The following is a 20480-nucleotide window of genomic DNA, read 5'->3' on the forward strand; positions in this document are numbered from 1 at the left end:
CTTTGAGGTACAGTGTTGTTTTTTAAACATTTCAATAATTTTCTCACATGTTTCTTGGCAAACTGGCGATCCTCTGCCCATCTTAGCTCCTAAAGGACTAGATCTTTCTTGTATGCTGCTTTTGTACCAAAACATAACAATCACATGTTTACATCACCTGTTTCAAATCACATAATTATTTAATCAATTTACCTGATTACTGGCCCTAAATTGCCCCTGTCCCAACTTTTATTTGGAACGTGTTGCAGGTCTGAATGACAGGAAAGGATGTATATTTACTAATGAAATGAAGTTGACCAGACAAAACATATATTTTTATGTATGTATTTTTATTTGATTGTTTATTTAACTGGGACATTACACTTGACATTTTTATACAAAGACAACCAATGTGGCATTCATAAGGCATATAGCATAAAGCTAATTTCCAGCCCTCGTCCCTGGTTAGGCTTTACAGTAAAAAATAAACAAACAAGAAAAAAAACACAATACAGCAAACATGTACTGTATATACAGAGCCACAAACATAAAATGAAAGTCAATCTAGATACTAAAGAGAAAAGTAACCCTGACCAATCTAAAAAAAAATTCAAATTGCTGGAAAGATTTTAACCATTCTTTCAGCTTTACAGAAAAAAAAAAAAAAACTGGGAGTTCTAATTGTAACTTTAAATCATGAGACATGGCATTCCATAGATGTGAACCTTTCACTGAAAAAGATGACTGACCCATAGTAGTTCTGCATCTGTGGATTCTACAATTCCCACTTACTGCTCTCCTCTACTTTTTCCCCAATCCTTGCTGCATTTATATCTCAACTCATAGACCACTTGAGGGGCAAGACCATGTATACAATTAAACATGGTTTATAAAAATGAAAACTTAAAAAAAATAAATTATATTTTATGTATAAAAGTTTTATTTTTGTATTCATATTGTCTGCTCTAAAATGCAAGTCAAAATCAATTTGGAAATCACTACTTTCTTTGTTTGCATATTTCAATACTGTCCCAACTTTTTCTGATTTAGGGTTGTGTAATATATTGAAATGTTTACAATTATTTATTGATTTATTTAGCAAAATAGTTTGTTTATTTGTCAGAATATGTGAGTATTTTAAATGGCTGTCAGTCATTGCAACAGCTATAAGGTCTAAGTACAACTGACATTACAGCATTGGTATAGAGCTGTCAGTGCTAACCATACAAACCTTTACCCTTGCAAGAGAGGATAAGTTAAGTACAAGCACACATATTTGAAGCCTAAAATAGAGATTTGATGTATATATTTTATAGAATTGGCTTTGGTATGGAAAAAATATTTTAGAAATGCAGTGATCAGTTGATATCCAGGAGAACGCAAAGTGCCTAAATACAAATACCAACAATGTATTAATCTTCTCAAAACAGCATGCTCCATTTCACAAGTCCTTGTGTAGAGAGGATAAGGTAAATCCTATTTCCTTCAGCGCAAACCATGCCAGCTTGGCGTGACAACTAGGGCAGGGTTTGACCAAACAGGTTTTAGCATTGATGTCACAAATTCTTGCTTTTTAAACTGTAACTGAGTGCATAGTGTGCTGTCAAGATAAGCGCTCTGAAATTTTTAGCTGGCAACATCAGTTTTTCAAAACAAGCTCTACACTAATCGTTAAAGGTAGCTGAGTTTATGAGCAATTTACCAACTGAAATAGTTAAATATATAATCAGTAGCTCAGATTTGAGAAACAGGTAGCTTGAGGATTCAAGGATGGTAGCATAAACATTGCAGGTTTAGTTCTTGAAATGTGCAACTAATGATTACCAACTATTGACAGTTTCTGTGCCTATAGGTGAGCAGGCACTTAAACTTAACACCCTGCTGCCTCAAGAGGATTTCACTGTAATTAATATATGTTATGTCACAATCTGCCAACTGATTGGTAGCAAGTCACACTTCACTTGAGTTCACAATAAAGCAAAACTTTTTTTTATATTTTCTTTCGCATTGCAATCAAAGAAATTATTGTACTATAATTATATTCTAATTGCTCAGATAGTTTATAAAATACTAGCTGCAACTTTTCTCTCCAGCTTGTCTGAGCTAGCAGACACAGCACAAGCCTGACTAAACACAAAAAATCTACAAAAGTAAATATTTTAAGTGATGTCACATTTAAGACGTTGTAGGACATATTTAAATTCCAAATATTCTATATAGATATATAGAAAAAGTCATGCTAAAGGTTTTGAAAACTCTGCTTACAGTACTGTGCTTTGACCAGCGTAATGCAAAATGTGAATGCTGTTATTTTGAGTTTACATCAGAGATGGATGCAATGCTACTCTAGAAGTAGCTGAAACTCACAGTCATTCAAGGAAACAACTGTAATTTAAGTTTACTCAAAATAAAAAAAAGCCACCCAGAGCTTCTCTGTGGGACTCCACACCACTGCCCTTGGCCTCTACAACAGCTTTTAGCCCTGCCCACACTCATCACCACCACAAAGTTGACCAATCACAGATCAACTACTCTGCCTCATTGAGTAAATTTACATGTACATCTTAATACGATTAAGACAATACTCTGATTAAGAGTCTACCATGTAAACAGTGTTTTTTTGATTAATTTAATTGGACTGAACAGAAATAAAAATTAAATGTGCAGTAGGTGATCTTCCACAACGCTAACAGCTTAGCATAAATCTTTGAACCACAGTCCCTCACCTGCCATCCAGAGCCACGCCTCCTGAAACACGAGCACGCGTACCTTAGAGATGACAGAACCCTCTCTCATGTGTTCAAAGCGAGTAGTGCTAGTCCGGCGTCTTGCAGGTATTACACTTATTACCAAGCCAAACCGACATGATATTTCAGAGCGAATATTCAGAGTGGCATGGTCAACAATATAAGGAAAGTGTGACAGGTCGTCATTGTTAAAAAATGAACTAATGTGATGTGAATATAAAACCATCTTTACCTCTGCAAAGCTGGCAAGGCGGAATAACGCTATTTATTTGTGTTTTGCTGGTAAACTAAATAAATCTACATTATCGATGCTGTAAAACAGGGGTGTCCAAACTCAGTCCTGGAGGGCCGGTGTCCTGCATAGTTTAACTCCAACATCCTTCCACACACCTGCCTGGAAGTCTGGTATACCTGGAAAGAGCTTGATTAGCTGGTTCAGTTGTGTTTGTTTGGGGATTGAACTAAAATGTGCAAGACACTGGCCCTCCAGATCTGAGTTTGGACCCCACTGCTGTAAAAAAGACCTTATGAAACTGAAAATAATTACATCAATCTTTTATCGGAAGATTTTAGTGGCTGAACAACACTTCTGTGCAAATATAAATCATTTGTAACAACAACATCTAAAGTTACACTAAAATAGTTTTAAAACAGAACATTATCTGCTAAAAGAAATCCTTTAGCCATGGTGTCATCCTTTCTCCAGCGTGCAAAGGTAACTTCAATATTGATTCAGGTTTTAAAAAGTTTTGATTTAGCATGTTTTTACCGATCGTGTGCACTTTCTCTCTCCCTCTCCCTCTCTCTCTCTCTCTCTCTTTCTCTCGATCACTCTCATGAATGCGCAATGCACAAACGGCGGAGCTGCGTACAAACGGCTGCGCAGTTGTTCAAATCTGCATTTGCTGACAGACAGTTTGAGCTACTTTTCGGTATCGGAGAGATGTCGGTCCCTCTATTTTTAACTGGATGAAAAATTTTTGTTTATCCCTTACCCAGAATAAAAATACATATAAATACATTTCGATCACTTGCATTAATCATTACTATTGGAATGTGAAGAGACTTTCAACCAGCACAACAAAATATGTTTCTGAAGACAATCACCTACTGCAGTACAGACATGTATACACCATAATCAAACTATTGCCATCGTATAGGATTTTCGCCGCATGTTGCAACAGCATAGTCTATACACTCACAGCTGTTTGATACTATTCTCTGCACCTACCGAGTAAGTGAAGGACCACAGACACATAAACCACAAAATGCGGAGGGTTTTATTCTAATTTCATTTAAACAACAGTCTTCAAGCAGTTCCTCGCATCCAATATCTCGTTTGTCATGGGGGGATGTATGAAATGTTCCCAAATTAAAGTAAAATTTCCAAACTGCTGTTAAAATCGCTAAATTATGAATGAAACACCCAAAATTACATGAAACTCTGGAGGAAATGTGGATGCTTGTCTTATTCAGATTAAGACAAATAATTAAATTACTGATGTCCATGTAAACATAGTCAGTGTGACATATAGTCACCTTTTTGGGTAGGCAAGTGTGACTGTATGCGACTGTTCAAAGTCTATGCCGGACCTAACGCATTCAGTGCAGAAGAATAGATTGGCCTTAAGGTGAAGTCAGTGTCTAGTGAAGTCGCGAGCTGTCAAAGACAGCACATAACTCTGCCTTTCATCATGAGCCCTCCAATGATTCATTAAGTTTGACGTGTTTCCTCATTAAATGCAACAAAAGCGTATGATTCGCGTTGTTATGTAAGAATCCTTGTGCAATACAGCCATACCTAAGAAAGCTTAGTTTAAGCAAATTTGATTAAGGCGATTATGCGTGTTGAATCTGAGTTGCGCGCAACGTACCTGAAGAACTAGGCGGGATGCGGTGAAGAGGGGGGAGGGGTGCAAAATGGATATATCACATTTTGCAACTAAACTCTTCATTTACAAAAAATAAAAATAAACTGTAGATTTGCTATGTGCAAGTTTCAAAGTTTGCAGAGTTTTATAGAGTGTACTGACTCTCACAAAAGTATCTCCAGTTATTTTGTGTGATTAATAGATTTTAAATAAACTGCAAACAAAAAAGTAAATAAACTTTCCTCTGATTTCTTCTTGAAACTCTTCCCTCCTAGTCACATACTGTACCTGTCTGATGGCTCATTATGCAGCTCATTATGCAGGTCTTTGTCTTCTCAGGTGTGACTCACTGCATAGTAATGATAAACCAATTTCACTTAAAAAGTGACTTAGAATTTTTAATTCATCATATTGTTTTCTGTGAGCAAGTTAACAAGATGATTCTCACTTCATTTTGAAGCAAAAACTCTAGACTACCAGATCCAGTTCTCAAAAGTGTTGTGCACAAATGTTCTGTGTGTTTCACGGCCTTGTTTCAGTGACTTCAAAATTTTAGCTTTTCACTAACCAAGCATAAATGTTTCTTTCTTAAAAACACAAACACATACAAACATGCTGCTTAGGTATTATTGTAGCCCAACTTGTGCTGTTTACAGTGTTATCACACTTTAGCCATTAATATGTTTTTAAGATACTGAAAACAACACAAATGTCAGTGCATGTCAAAACTTCTCCAGAGCCCCGAAACACCCTCAGACCCCAGAGGGTTAATAAATGAAGAATGGTTGCAACTTAGGAATAACATCCCAATAACATATATAAACTATTAACTGATACTTAACAAGCCTTTAGTAAGTAATTTACTAACAGCTTGTTCATGATCTATTACTAATTTATTAAGTATAGTTATAAATCATTAAAATACATTTAACAAGTCATTTATAACTTGTTAGACAACATCTTGTAAGTTATCTATTGGTTAGTTATCTATAATGTAGAGTTATGAATAATTGAGTCCATTAACTATTAATTAACAAGCCATTTATAACTCATTAACTAACACTTTATTAGTGATCTATTAACTAGTTATAATGAATAGTTATTCTGAAGTTATTCCCCAAGATAACATGTTAAGTTTTGATATATATATATATATATATATATATATATATATATATATATATATATATATATATATATATATATATATATATATATATTTTTTTTTTTAAGTTTTCATTTTTAAAAAACATGTATACATGGTCTTGCCCCTAAAGTAGTCTGTGAGTTGATACATAATTTCAGTCATGAGGGGGCGAAGACTAGAGGGGCAGTAATAGGGAATTGTAGAATCCACAGATGCAGAACCGCTGTGGGTCAGTCACCTTTTTCAGTAAAAGGTTCACATCTATGAAATGCCAAGCCTGTTCATTTAAAGTTACTATCAGAACTCCCAGTTTTTAATTTTTTTATTTTTTTTTTACTGTAAAGCTGAAAGAATGGTTGAAATCTTTACAGCAATGTGAGCAGACTTGCATTTTATGTTTGTGGCTCTGTATATATTGTAGATGTTTGCTGTATTGTGTTTTATCCTTGACTGTTTTCATTTTTTAATGTAAAGCCTATCCAGGGACGAGGGCTGCAAATTAGCTTTATGCTATATGCCCTATGTATGCAACATTGGTTATATTTGTACAACAATGTCAAGTGTATTGTCCCTGTAAAATAAACAAGCAAAAACATTTTTTTTAAATCTGCAGAGCACAGCTCATCGCAAGCTGCTGCACAGATCAATCAATCTCTGTCTATTCTATTGATCTAGAAATAGTTTATTTATTTATTTATTATTTTTCTTTACATTTTTTTCTTATTTTACAAATTATATAGCTCCTGAAGAACTGTATGTTTCTCAAGCTCTGGGGAGTGTTATTTATGTCTTTTCAGGTGCACCAGGTCAGAAGATAATCGCCTGTGATATCATGTCATGTTGTGTTTTTGAATGTCGTATGATGTAGGCCTATAGTTATAATAATATTTATACAATATAGTTATAATGATAACTATACATTAAAAATTTGCAACAATTTCAAAAATCTTTTCTTACATTGTCATTATGGGGTATTGTGTGTGGAATTGAGGAAATAAATGAATTTTCTCCATTTTGGAATAAGACTATAACAGAATGAAAAGTGGAAAAAGAAAGTGCTATGAATACTTTCCGGATGCACTTTACATACTGTCACTTTTTTTTAATAGAACAAGAACAGGCCAGCCTAAAGCCTCCACATCCTGTCTTTCTTTTAAACATATTTCACAAAGTAATCAAGATGTGGCTTAATATCACACCAGAAAAAAAACACAATAATTTTTTTTTCTCTTTTACTTTGGAAAAACCTGTGACATACTGTACAGCCTATGATTTTCAAACAGCCCATCATTCCTTTATTTCTTTCACATGTTTCAACCTGAAGCTCGCCCAAAAACGAATTTCAGAGAAACCCTATCCTTTGTTATGTCTGCAAATCCATCCATTCATCCTTTGATTTGTCATATTGCACGTTCGTCTTTGACTATGGAGTGAATTGTATTTAAAATGTAGAGATGCCTCATAAAATGATTCACTGCGGTTATTCTGTTCACCTAATTCTCATGAGGAATGAACAAAGACAACTCATTCTTCTGAGCACATAAAAAGCAGCAGCAGCTCAGAAGCAGCAGATCATTAGTGAAAACCTTCAGCAATCACGCGTCTGTCCTCAGCATCTTATCAAATGATCGTTTCATCTGGTTTGCTTTTGCTCCTGTGTGTTTTTACATCAGGGGGTGAGTATTTTATTTTTTTTACTGTTTTGAATAAATACTGTTCTGTAAAACTACTCAAGAGTAGTGAGTATTATAAGGTGAAAAGCTGATGCGTTTACATGTACTTTGTGGGTGTGTGTGTGTAAACGTAACATTCTGTATTGCATTTAGTTATTGTTTAAGGCCATTTCAGTCATCATACAGTTAAACAACCAAGATGATTTGACCAAGGTCATATTTCCGGATTAACATCTATCTTGATCCTGAAACAACATTTAAATCCGCCAATCAGAATTCAAGGATATGTTTACTGTTTATGTTAGGTTTGCTCGTATGGTTAGGTTTATGCACTTCTATGTGATTGCTGTCTAAATAACATTCCCCTCTGATTTCGGGAATAATTCACAGTTATTGGGTAGGGAATAGGTATGGATTACATTTTCAAACTAAAATTATGTTCCAGGATCAACATAGATGTTAAGGATCACATCGTACTAGGCAAAATTACGACGTGCTACAGTAAACATCCGTCATCTTCCCATCAGTGCAGTCTAAACAAACTCTGGGTCATTGCATTGTTTGTAATGGTTTTAGACATCTTCTTGGACACTTTCAATACTTCCAAATAGTTAGCTACATTTCTAAATCTCCCATGTCTTTAGGTAGTTCAGTATGATGTGATTTACTTTGTATGTGTAATTTGGTTGGACAGAAATCACAAAAGTAAAAAAAATAAACATAAAGTAGTGACTGAAGGTTAAAGGAAAGTAATGGAGTAAAATTACCGATACTACCCTAAAAATGTACTCAAGGGGAAGTAAAAGTACACATTTATAAAACTACTCAGTAAATAACAATTTCGGAGAAAAATGACTTAATTACAATCGTTTGAGTATTTGTAATTTGTTACTTTACACCATTGGTTTAGGAACAGTTTTTATTTCAGTGTCAGACCAGAGGTGTGGACTCGAGTCATGTGACTTGGACTCGAGTCAGACTCGAGTCATGAATTTGATGACTTTAGACTCGACTTGACAAAATATAAAAAGACTTGCAACTCGACTTGGACTTGAACATAAATGACTTGGACTTTGACTAGGACTTGCACCTATTGACTTGTAAAGACTTGCTGCTTCCCATGAAACGCCCAACGATAAAAAAGTATGTTGACATGGACCGCTCTCTCTCTCTCCGTTTATGTGTGCGTGTGTGTGACAGCATGCGCGCGCGTGTGTGAGCATGCGCGCTTTCGGCATGACGTCCAATCGAAGCACGGTAGATTGTTTTGATTCGACAGTATCCAACGTGACTACTATGAGGCGCCGGAGCGGACAAAAGTCAAGCGAACGCAGAGAGAATTTGAATTTGAACTTGAGATCGAGCCAATACTCGCTCTCTCTCTCTCTCTCTCTCTCTCTCTCTCTTTCTCTCTCTCTCTCACATACAACATACACCTCTCTCTCTCTCTCTCGCTCTCTCTCTCTCTCTCTCTCTCTCTCTCTCGTGCATTCAGTCTCTTTGCGTTCGCTTGACTTTTGTTTACGATGGCGTCTCATACCTTTAGTGCTTTTGCTCTCACGGGATCCTGTTAAACTGACCCTTCGCTAAGCCACGCCCAAAAACCGCCACCCACCAATCGCGGCTTACCAATCGTAGCTACGGGCAGAGGCTCTGTCAAGCTTTCGAGCGAGGGAAACAAGCCAAATCGTCGCGCAATTGGATTGTGCAAATCTGACACCCGCTATCCTAAAAGTTTGGACTGGGTGGTGGGATTTTTTCCCTTTTCAAAACCAAAGCCCAAGAGGAGAAATGCCAGCGTGGATCAAGCTGTGTGAGGGGCTGTAAAGGAGTTAAGCTAAGTTGGTTTTGTTTTCGATATTCACATTCAATGATAGGTGGCAATAACTCACATTCCTCTTATCCTAAACAGATCTAAACTGTGTTTCTTTAAAAAAAAACAAAAAACAAAAAAAAAACAAAGCAGGTTATGCTTCCCAGCGGTCTTTTTCTTTTTTCCACTCGATATTATGAGCCAGGGCTCGACAATAAGGACTGCCCGATGGCCCGGGGCCAGCGTGCGAGACACTCGGGCCAGTGAACAAAATGTTACTGGCTCGATCGGGCCAGCTGCTGCCTTTTTGCCTGCCAGATCGAGCCAGAGCTACGTGCTGCGACTGTCTGTCAATTGTGTGCAAATACAATCTTACGGTGCTTTCACACATAGACGTTTGTTTCGGAATCTGTCTCGTTTCACCCGTTAGCGCGTTTTTTTTTAGCATATATCCAGCAGTTGCGCTCGCATCTGCGCCAAATCAATCAGTCCAAGATCGCCTGAATGAGACGCGGTCTCTGTCCTATTGAGCGTATCGATTGTAGCGAGAAAACAAAACAATGCAACGAACTAACGACCCAGGCTATATCACAGTGTACTATGATCGTGTAATAGCCATATATACGGCTATATGAAGAGGGAATGATGAGCAGGGCGAGATGTCATTCTTACCGGTAAATGCGAAAGTGAAAGCATGCTGAAATATTACCGAGAGCTGTTTGTCCAGCCTGATCTCGGTTTATCCGTCAGGAAAATTGACCGAAATTACTATCTGTTAATTTTTCCATATTTTAATCGTATAAAATGTTGTATTAGGCCTGTTGTTTTGTTCATTTCCGCACTGACAGCTCGAAAGAAAGATTTACATTGATCTGATGCAGTCTCGGTTCATCTGCTATGTCTCTCTATAATTTAAGCCTAAAATACAGAATTATAGTCAACGTTTCTTTAATAGATTGATTAATTCAATTGATCGATTTCTACAAAACCTGACAATTGAAATGAGGCTCTGAGAAAGTCTGACCTCGATTTGTATTCGGTGACGATGTCTGTGGGTTGTTAAAATTAAAGTGCACATTTTCACTTATAAAATATTCTATACACAATACACAAAAGTTTGGGGTCAGTGTGATTAAATATGTTAAAATAAGCTTCTTCTGCTCACCAAGGCTGCAATTATTTCATCATAAATACAAATTGTGAAATGTTGCACTATAAAATAATTGTTCAAAAGTAGTTTATCATTTAATTTATTCATTTATTCCAGTGATTTTAAAGATGAGATTTCAGCTTCATTACTCCAGTCACATGATCCTTCAGAAATCACTAATATTAATTATTATTATATTTATTAATGGTAATAGTTATAAAATCAATAATGTCTGGAGTAATTATTTTATTTGAAACTAAATACAATAACAAAGCAGTTATTTAAAATTTTAATAAATATTTAACAATTACACCTTTTTTACATTTATAAATATAGCCTTGATGAACTGAATAGTTTTCCTTAAACATTTTAAAAATTACCGTAAATATATATACAGATTTATTAGCCCCCTTTTGTTTTTTGTTTTTTTCTTTTTAAAATATTTCCTAAATGATGTTTAACAAAGCAAAAAAATGTTGATATTTTGTCTGATAATATTTTTTCCTCTGAACAAAATCTTATTTGTTTTATTTTGGCTAGAATAAAAACATTTTTTTAACCATTTTAAGGTAAAATTTATTAGCCTCTTAAGCTAATTGTTTTTCAGACTGTCTACAGAACAAACCATCATTATACAATAACTAGCCTAATTACCCTAACCTGCCTAGTTAACCTAATTACCCTAGTTAAGCCTTTAAATGTCACTTTAAGCTGTATAGAAGTGTCTTGAAGAATATCTAGTAAAATATTATTTACAGTCATCATGACAAAGATAAAATAAATCAGTTATTAGAGATGAGTTATTAAAACTATTATGTTTAGAAATGTGCTGAGAAAATCTGTTCTCTGTTAAATAGAAATTGGGGAAAAAAATAAACAGGGGTGTTAATAATTTAGGGGGACTAATAATTCTGAAATCAACTGTGTGTGTGTGTGTGTGTGTGTATACACACACACACACACACACACACACACACACACACACGCACATTCAAATAGCGATTAACTTCTTTTTTTTTTTTGGTGGGGCGAGTGAAAATTTGGGCTGGGCAAGTTAAAATCAGAACCACTGGCCCGATTGGGCCAGTAGAAAAAATCCTTAGCGTTGAACTCTGTGAGCACTGCTTAGTTTAAACCCTCGCTATTGTAATGCATATAAATACATACACTAATATTTGCTGGTAGGAAAAATCTATTTGTTCACTTCTGTTATTTATACTTTAATGTGCATTTCAATTTTTTTCTTCCACTTAACTGCAAATTTGAATAAAAACTGGATAAAGAGCACACAAACATGCTGAAAGTAATAGGTACTGTACACTGTTATGGGTCAATGATGCTAATATTCGGCACAAATCCATCAGTTTCTTAGGTTATTAGATTATTTTATAATTTCACCTCTCCTGCTGTGCATGAACTATGCTGTTGAATGTTCAGCGTATGAGGTGGCTAGGCTAACCTTGCTTCAATTTTGATCAAATTATTTTCTAATCAGTTGCTATTATGTTGTGAATATACCCCTGTAATGTATACTGCAGTCCTCTTTTGTCTGGCTTTCTCAGATATCTCACCTGTTTGCCAAAAATGACTAATTAAATCCTTGGGAATGTCTGACACCAGCACATACACACTGTAAGAGATGTGCCAGGCATGAAAGCTTGACAGGCGTAGCAACAGTAACTAAGGAGGGCGAAGCTTAGCGAAGGGTTATTCCAAGAATGTTGATATGGTTTCTTTCTTGCTTTACTATTTATTAACAATACACAAAAAACTAAAAGGTTAAGGTAAATTCTTTAATAAATTCTAGTGTTTTTGAGTATTATACTTGTTGTATACTTGTATTATACTTATGTTTTAGGCTAGTATTATTTACGACTTGTTAATTAATGCTTCATAATACAGTAGTATTACCAATAGTGAACAGATAAAATAATACAAAGTGTAGTTTTACTACATTAAAGTGTAGTGATTTGTAGTATAAAATACCCTATATTGTAAAATAATACAGCACTGGGTAATTTGTTTATATTACACTTGTGTTACCATAGCAACTATAGTATTACCACAACTGATCAATTGAAGTTCTTTACTGTAGTAGGCTACTGTTCAAAACACAGTACATGCCAATATACGTGTTCAGGGGCCCTGTGGCACAGCTTTCCTCAAAATGAAGAGGATGACATGGAAAATGTCCTCCACAATCTCATCAGTAAAGTGGAAGCCAGCAGACACTAGTTTACTTTATTTTAGCTGCCATGATAAAATGAGATTGATAGTGAGATTTATTTGAAGAGTGAATAGTACAGTAGGCTATAATACCTTATCAAGTGTTTCCTTATTTTTATCACAGTTACATTTCTGCTTGCATTAGTTTTTGTTTAAATGCTTTTAAAATAAAATGTATTCTTTACATCCAACTAGGGTTGTAACAATATACCGGTATGACGGTTTACCACGATTTGAACGTGCACGATTATCATACCATGAACAATTTCATATCAACGGTTTTAACCTTTAACGGTTTTCTGTCTCCTTAAAGACCGAGACAGCCGCCCGCGGCTAAAAATAAGTTTAATAAGTCTTAAATGTTTAATAACTTTTGATCCGCTGATCCGATTCATACAATTCAAAGATTGGCATAAAGAAGAGAATCTCAGCTTTCCAGTGCTGTATCACATAACATTCGCGGACTTTCAGAGGCTCCGGAATCAGTGCGGTTACGTCATCAACATTTGACAACGCTGATTTGACAAAGAAACGCTCGTCACTGTGTCTCCGGACAAATCAGACATGATACATTGATGCATTGTCCCTCCTCCATGCCCAGATTGGTTTAAACTCGCTATATCACAACCAATAAGCATAGGTTTCGCTTTTGTTTGTGGACCAAGCTTTTTGAACAACACGGAATGAGAGATAGGCATACATTTCTGCGCGGCTAAATAAAACGCAAAAAAAAAGTTTTGCATGAAATAATTCTCATACTAAGTACTTTTGCATGCACAGCAGCACAGAAACATGACAAAACAGTGACACAGCAAAGACGAACTGCTGCTCTTGCTTTTTTCAAAAGACACAAATGAAGATGCAGCTGTTTGTCTGCATTGCAGACAACCATATCCAAATCCATATCGATAGACAACCATATCCATGCTGGCACATAAAACCTAAGGATGTTCCATATTGAATCTAGTTTCGTTATGTAACTATTTATAGTATAGTAAATATTTATATCTATTTTTTACTGAGGATTTGCACCATGTTTATTTGGACTTTATTTGGACTTTGACACATTATTTATTATTTTCTTATTTTTATTTGTTCATTGTAAGTGGTGTTGTTTATAGTAACTAAAAATATATTATTTGGAAAAAGTCAAATTTGCTTCACTGTTCTATTATTTTGTAACATTTGTAACATACCGTATACCGTCAAACCGTGGTATTGTTTTAGACGATTATCATACCGTGAAAAATTCATACCGTTACAACCCTACATCCAACATCTATTTCAGAGGTGCCTTATAGTGGTGTAAACCCCTTTACAAGGGGTGTTACCCCTGTGTAAACTCTAGCCACCCCTGTGGCCAACCCGATATGATTTTGCTGTTGACATTATTTATTTAAATCTACTTACATAAATGCAATACAATGCAATATTTCAATAAATAAATAGCAGCCACTAAATTATTGTGGATTGATTGGTGCCACTGATGTAGCTGGCCTCTTCTGGCCCCCCTTAAGCAAATTTTCAGGGGGGCACCACTGGTCTATTCTCTGTCTTTAAGTGTTTGAAACTGAAAATATCTCATCATATAAAACAACCAAAAATGTTATGGTTTTTTAGATTAAACATTTAATATATAAGTCTATTTTAGTATTTTGGTTATTGTTATTAAACAGTGCAGCAATATGAATCATATCAAAAAGCATGAAAGGAAGAGGGAACACGACACAAATTGTGAGTCTGCATATAATCTCTGAGAGCGCTCAAGAAAATTTGTGTGTGAGCAGTGCATATTTGAGAGCGAGAGAAAATTTGAGAACTCGCAATCAGTTTTGTCCACAAACAGAGGAAATCCGTGCACGAGCATCACACAAGGTAGAGAGCAAAGCTCTTCAACGTTATGTGAAGAAAACAACTTTATTGTTTGTATGAAGTAGCCTACTTCATTAACAATATGTGCTACCATTTTACATTGCTGCTAGACGGATTTGCAACTCCATCTCTTTAGCACACACCAGATTCAATTGAAAAAATTCCAATTTCACTCAATTTAACTTTGCAGCATACAGGAGTTGTTGGTCTACTGCTACCACATTGAGGTTATGTAATTTTGGTTAATCACAAGTTGATCACCGAAGACATAACATAGCACAACTAAACTTAATGAATTAGACAGCAGTAGACCTGCAATTTCTGTGTGATGTGAGGCAAAATGGACTCTTTTTTGGTGGAACTCGTTCTTGTGCATTATGCTGTGGAGACGAGACGCAGCACTGTTCAGTACTTTTTCAGAAAATCGCATTTGTATTTTTATATATCTAAGCAATGTTCTTTAATAAAAAAAGGTTTGTTTAATTAATACAGATCTTACAACCATACCTAATATGTATATATTTTATTTTTCTGTTAAAAAGACTCGAAAAGACTCGAAAATCAAACTGCAGGACTTTGGACTTGACTTGAGACTTGTTGCCTTTGACTCGGGACTTGACTCGGGACTTGCCTGTCTTGACTCGGGACTTGACTCGGGACTTGAGGGCAATGAATTGAGACTTACTTGTGACTTGCCAAACAATGACTTGGTCCCACCTCTGTGTCAGACCGTATTCAGGGTCGGAGCAGTTCCACCAAGAATTGTAAGTATGATGATAATTATGATCACTATCAACACATCACTATATCAATTATTTCCTATAATATTATTTCTTCTGGTGAAAGTCTTATTTGTTATATTTCAGCAAAAATGAAAGCAGTTTCTAATTTTTAAATTTTTCAACGCATGAAAATGACTCCCATCTATCAGACTTGCCTAATGTGGGTTTCCTAATAGAAAACTGACTGTTTTCTATTGCAAGTGGAAGGGCAGAAAGCACTGGTCATGCATTCAGCATGTCTATCAGTTGTGAGCACTGGCTGTACCAGTGCTCAATAAGACTGAGGAAAACACAGATATGCTGTTGCGAAAAAACATTGGGACTCAAAAATGCTACATTGTTAGCCCGATTATTCCAATTCAAGTTACACCAGAGTTACCGACAGCAACCGTGTTTTATTTAGAAATTTATTCCTGTGATATAAAAAATTTGGTCGGCTCCTGCTGCAGACCTCCAATATCTTGTAAATTTTTATGTACTGCCATCGTGGCAAGATAATCAGTTACTACAATAGAGTTATTAAAACTATTATGTTTAGAAATGTGTTGAAAAAATTTTTTTGTTAACCAGAAATTGGGGGAAAAAATATGTAAGAAGGCTAATAATTCAGACGCAATAATAATTCTTACTACATCATTCTTATTGTGATTCTAGTGTTATTGTTTTGTTAATGACATAGACTTTTTAAAATCTAAATTAAACTAATTTTTACTATGTCTTTACTCTAATCTGCCTTGCTGTTAATGCAACTGAAGGTTTTATGTCTCTTTTGCAGATGATGCTAGACCCAAACTTTGCTTTCAGGTGCTGACAACAGAACAACCAAAGGCTAATATTACAAGTTGTTACAACCTTCCAAAAACCAGCAATTGTCTTGAGTGTGTGCTGTAAGTCTAAAATACATCTGCTTATGAATTCTCTGTCAATAGTATGCTGTAAGTACTCTAAATGCATTGAACTCTGTCTTTACAGGTTTGTTAATGCAACGAACAGGATGATGTGTATAGATCCTAATGCTTCATGGCTCTCTGAAAGGCTAAATCGTCTAGAAGCGGTCAGAATTTATAGATTACATTTTTGGAAAAAAACGAGGCTAAACTGATTGTAATACTAAAACCTCTCACATATGATTGCAAGTGAAATGCAACTACTTAAATGTTTTTTTTCTTTTCTTTTTTCATTCAACAGAAAGGTGTAACTTGTGTATAGAGAAGTCTTAAGAAACACATGGAAACTGGACATCTGTGAACTTCACCATCCTTACCAAAAACCACTTCGGTAACACCTTAGAATAGTTATCCCATCTAACTGGTTAATAGTCCTTTAATAAAGTGTTAGTTAATGAGTTATGAATGACTTGTTAAATAAAAGTTATTAGTTTGTTAATTATTTATAACTGTGCCTTATAGATAGCCAACATATAACTTACAAGCTGTTAGTTAAAAAGTTTTGAATGATTTGTTAACTGTATTTTAATGATTTATAGCTATACCTAATAAATTATTAATAGATCATGAACAAGCTGTTAGTAAATTACTTACTAAAGACTTGTTAAGTATCAGTCAATAGTTTATGTATGTTATTAGGTTGTTTTTGTAAAGTTGCAACTATTCTTTATTTATCAACTGTTAATAAATGAGGAATAGTTGCAACTTTAGAAAAACATCCCAATAACATACATAAGCTAATAACACTTAACAAGTATATTAACTCGCTCTTTATAGATCAGTTGCTCATAGTTTGTTAAACATCTTCTAGTAGCAGTAAAACTTAGTAGAACAGTAAATGGATGGAACAAGTTCAAGCTATAGAAATTTGATGTGATGTTTAAAGTTTCACTTATAGTCCTTTTCTGTGTGCTGTAATTTAGAAACTCCACAAATGAAATTTTTAAAATTGTGTCTAACGTTTAGAAACACACATACTGAGCCATCACATGGCAGAACAGCAGTATACAACAGACTATAAACCCATGAGATTTGGGCACTTTTTGTGCTAAACATGAAAACAAAACAAGTATAAAAATATATATTATATTAGTAAAGTGCTACAAAAGTTTTACGGGTGTTATTAGATGGTAAAGAAAACTATGAGCAACTGATATGTAAAGTGTGAGTTAATATTTTAGTTAAGTAGTTGGTTATAAGCCTATGTATGTTATTGGGACGTTATTCTAAAGTTGCAACTATTTCTCATTTACTAACAGTTGATAAATGAAGAATAGTTGCAGCTTTAAAATAACGTCCCAATAACATACATAAACTATTAACTGATACATCACAAGCCTTTAGAAAGTAATTTACTAACAGCTTGTTCATGGTTTATTATGAATTTATTAGGTATAGTAATAAATAATTAAGAAACAGTTAACAAATCATTTATAACTTGTTAGCTAACAGCTTGTAAGTTATATATTGGCTATCTATAAGGCACAGTTATAAATAATTAACAAACTTTTAACTTTTATATAACAAGTAATTTATAACCCATTAACTAACACTTTATTAATGGACTATTAACTAGTTATTACGGATAATTATTCTAAAGTGTTACCATTATAATTTTCCAATTTTCATATTTGCAATGCCTGTATTTGGCATTTTTTTGCAGTCCACTTAGAATCCAACTTGGAAATAAATTTTTTCTTTATTGGTATTGATTGTTTTGAAATTCAATTGGCATTAACATGCCTGTGTTTTTATTTCTGTAATAAATATGGCTGTCAAGCCAGGATCTTGATGGTTTATTGTGGGTATGTTGTTTACACGAAGAAATCTGTTACAAGTTAAACAAAAATTCTAATAAACATCTATATTTTGAATTTAAATAGGTTTTGTCTTGCACTTACAAAAAAAGTGCAATTAATTAGTTATTTGTTTAATCGATTGACAGCACTAATATATATATATATATATATATATATATATATATATATATATATATATATATATATATATATATATATTAAAGTCAGAATTATTAGCCCCCCTGTTTATTTTTATTTTTTTCAATTTCTGTTTAATGTAGAGAAGAACCCATTGCCTCAGAACAGCATCATGAGGCTAGTCAAGAGCTGTCAAGCTGTCATTGTGGCGAATGGTGGAAATACCCGCTACGGACTTTGTTAATTTTTTTGGCTGGGGGGGTTGTTGTTGCGCGCGTACTAAAGAGCTGTGTTGTCGCAAGCGTTCTGATCAGCTGTGTTGTCGCGCGCGTACTCATCAGCTGCGCACGTACTCATCAGCTTTGTTGTCGCGCGCGTACTCATCAGCTGCGCGCGTACTCATCAGCTTTGTTGTCGCGCGCGTACTCATCAGCTGTGTTGTCGCACGCGTACTCAAGAGCGGTGTTGTCGCGCGCCTACTGAAGGGCGGGACCGAGGGTGTGCCGTGTCGTGGGGGCACTTTTGATCATTTTGGAAGGGCACTTTCTATCCAAGACTAAAAAGGGCATGTGCACTGCACAGGTTGTGCCCTATGTGTGCACGTGCCTGCTCAGTTTGATTGGTAAAGTGGTCTTAATTTCACTGCATTATTTCACTTGTATATGTTGATTTGGTTTTTGACTTTGATAAGATCCTTGCCAGATGCTCCCCCCTCCTTAGAGACGATTAACCCCTTAAATTCACCAGGCTGGGGGCTCTGTGACACTTCTATTGTCTTGAATTCATGGCTGTTTGTTTTGACGCGTATATAAAGTAAAGATGTGGTATGGGTCGGGGCAGAGGTGTGGACTCGAGTCATGTGACTTGGACTCGAGTCAGACTCGAGTCATGAATTTGATGACTTTAGACTCGACTTGACAAAATATAAAAAGACTTGCAACTCGACTTGGACTTGAACATAAATGACTTGGACTTTGACTAGGACTTGCACCTATTGACTTGTAAAGACTTGCTGCTTCCCATGAAACGCCCAACGATAAAAAAGTATGTTGACATGGACCGCTCTCTCTCTCTCCGTTTATGTGTGCGTGTGTGTGACAGCATGCGCGCGCGTGTGTGAGCATGCGCGCTTTCGGCATGACGTCCAATCGAAGCACGGTAGATTGTTTTGATTCGACAGTATCCAACGTGACTACTATGAGGCGCCGGAGCGGACAAAAGTCAAGCGAACGCAGAGAGAATTTGAATTTGAACTTGAGATCGAGCCAATACTCGCTCTCTCTCTCTCTCTCTCTCTCTCTCTCTCTTTCTCTCTCTCTCTCACATACAACATACACCTCTCTCTCTCTCTCTCGCTCTCTCTCTCTCTCTCTCTCTCTCTCTCTCGTGCATTCAGTCTCTTTGCGTTCGCTTGACTTTTGTTTACGATGGCGTCTCATACCTTTAGTGCTTTTGCTCTCACGGGATCCTGTTAAACTGACCCTTCGCTAAGCCACGCCCAAAAACCGCCACCCACCAATCGCGGCTTACCAATCGTAGCTACGGGCAGAGGCTCTGTCAAGCTTTCGAGCGAGGGAAACAAGCCAAATCGTCGCGCAATTGGATTGTGCAAATCTGACACCCGCTATCCTAAAAGTTTGGACTGGGTGGTGGGATTTTTTCCCTTTTCAAAACCAAAGCCCAAGAGGAGAAATGCCAGCGTGGATCAAGCTGTGTGAGGGGCTGTAAAGGAGTTAAGCTAAGTTGGTTTTGTTTTCGATATTCACATTCAATGATAGGTGGCAATAACTCACATTCCTCTTATCCTAAACAGATCTAAACTGTGTTTCTTTAAAAAAAAACAAAAAACAAAAAAAAACAAAGCAGGTTATGCTTCCCAGCGGTCTTTTTCTTTTTTCCACTCGATATTATGAGCCAGGGCTCGACAATAAGGACTGCCCGATGGCCCGGGGCCAGCGTGCGAGACACTCGGGCCAGTGAACAAAATGTTACTGGCTCGATCGGGCCAGCTGCTGCCTTTTTGCCTGCCAGATCGAGCCAGAGCTACGTGCTGCGACTGTCTGTCAATTGTGTGCAAATACAATCTTACGGTGCTTTCACACATAGACGTTTGTTTCGGAATCTGTCTCGTTTCACCCGTTAGCGCGTTTTTTTTTAGCATATATCCAGCAGTTGCGCTCGCATCTGCGCCAAATCAATCAGTCCAAGATCGCCTGAATGAGACGCGGTCTCTGTCCTATTGAGCGTATCGATTGTAGCGAGAAAACAAAACAATGCAACGAACTAACGACCCAGGCTATATCACAGTGTACTATGATCGTGTAATAGCCATATAT

This window comes from Danio rerio, chromosome 7, assembly GCF_052040795.2.
Source record: "Danio rerio strain M-AB ecotype USA chromosome 7, GRCz13ab, whole genome shotgun sequence".
Classification (NCBI taxonomy): Eukaryota; Metazoa; Chordata; class Actinopteri; order Cypriniformes; family Danionidae; genus Danio; species Danio rerio.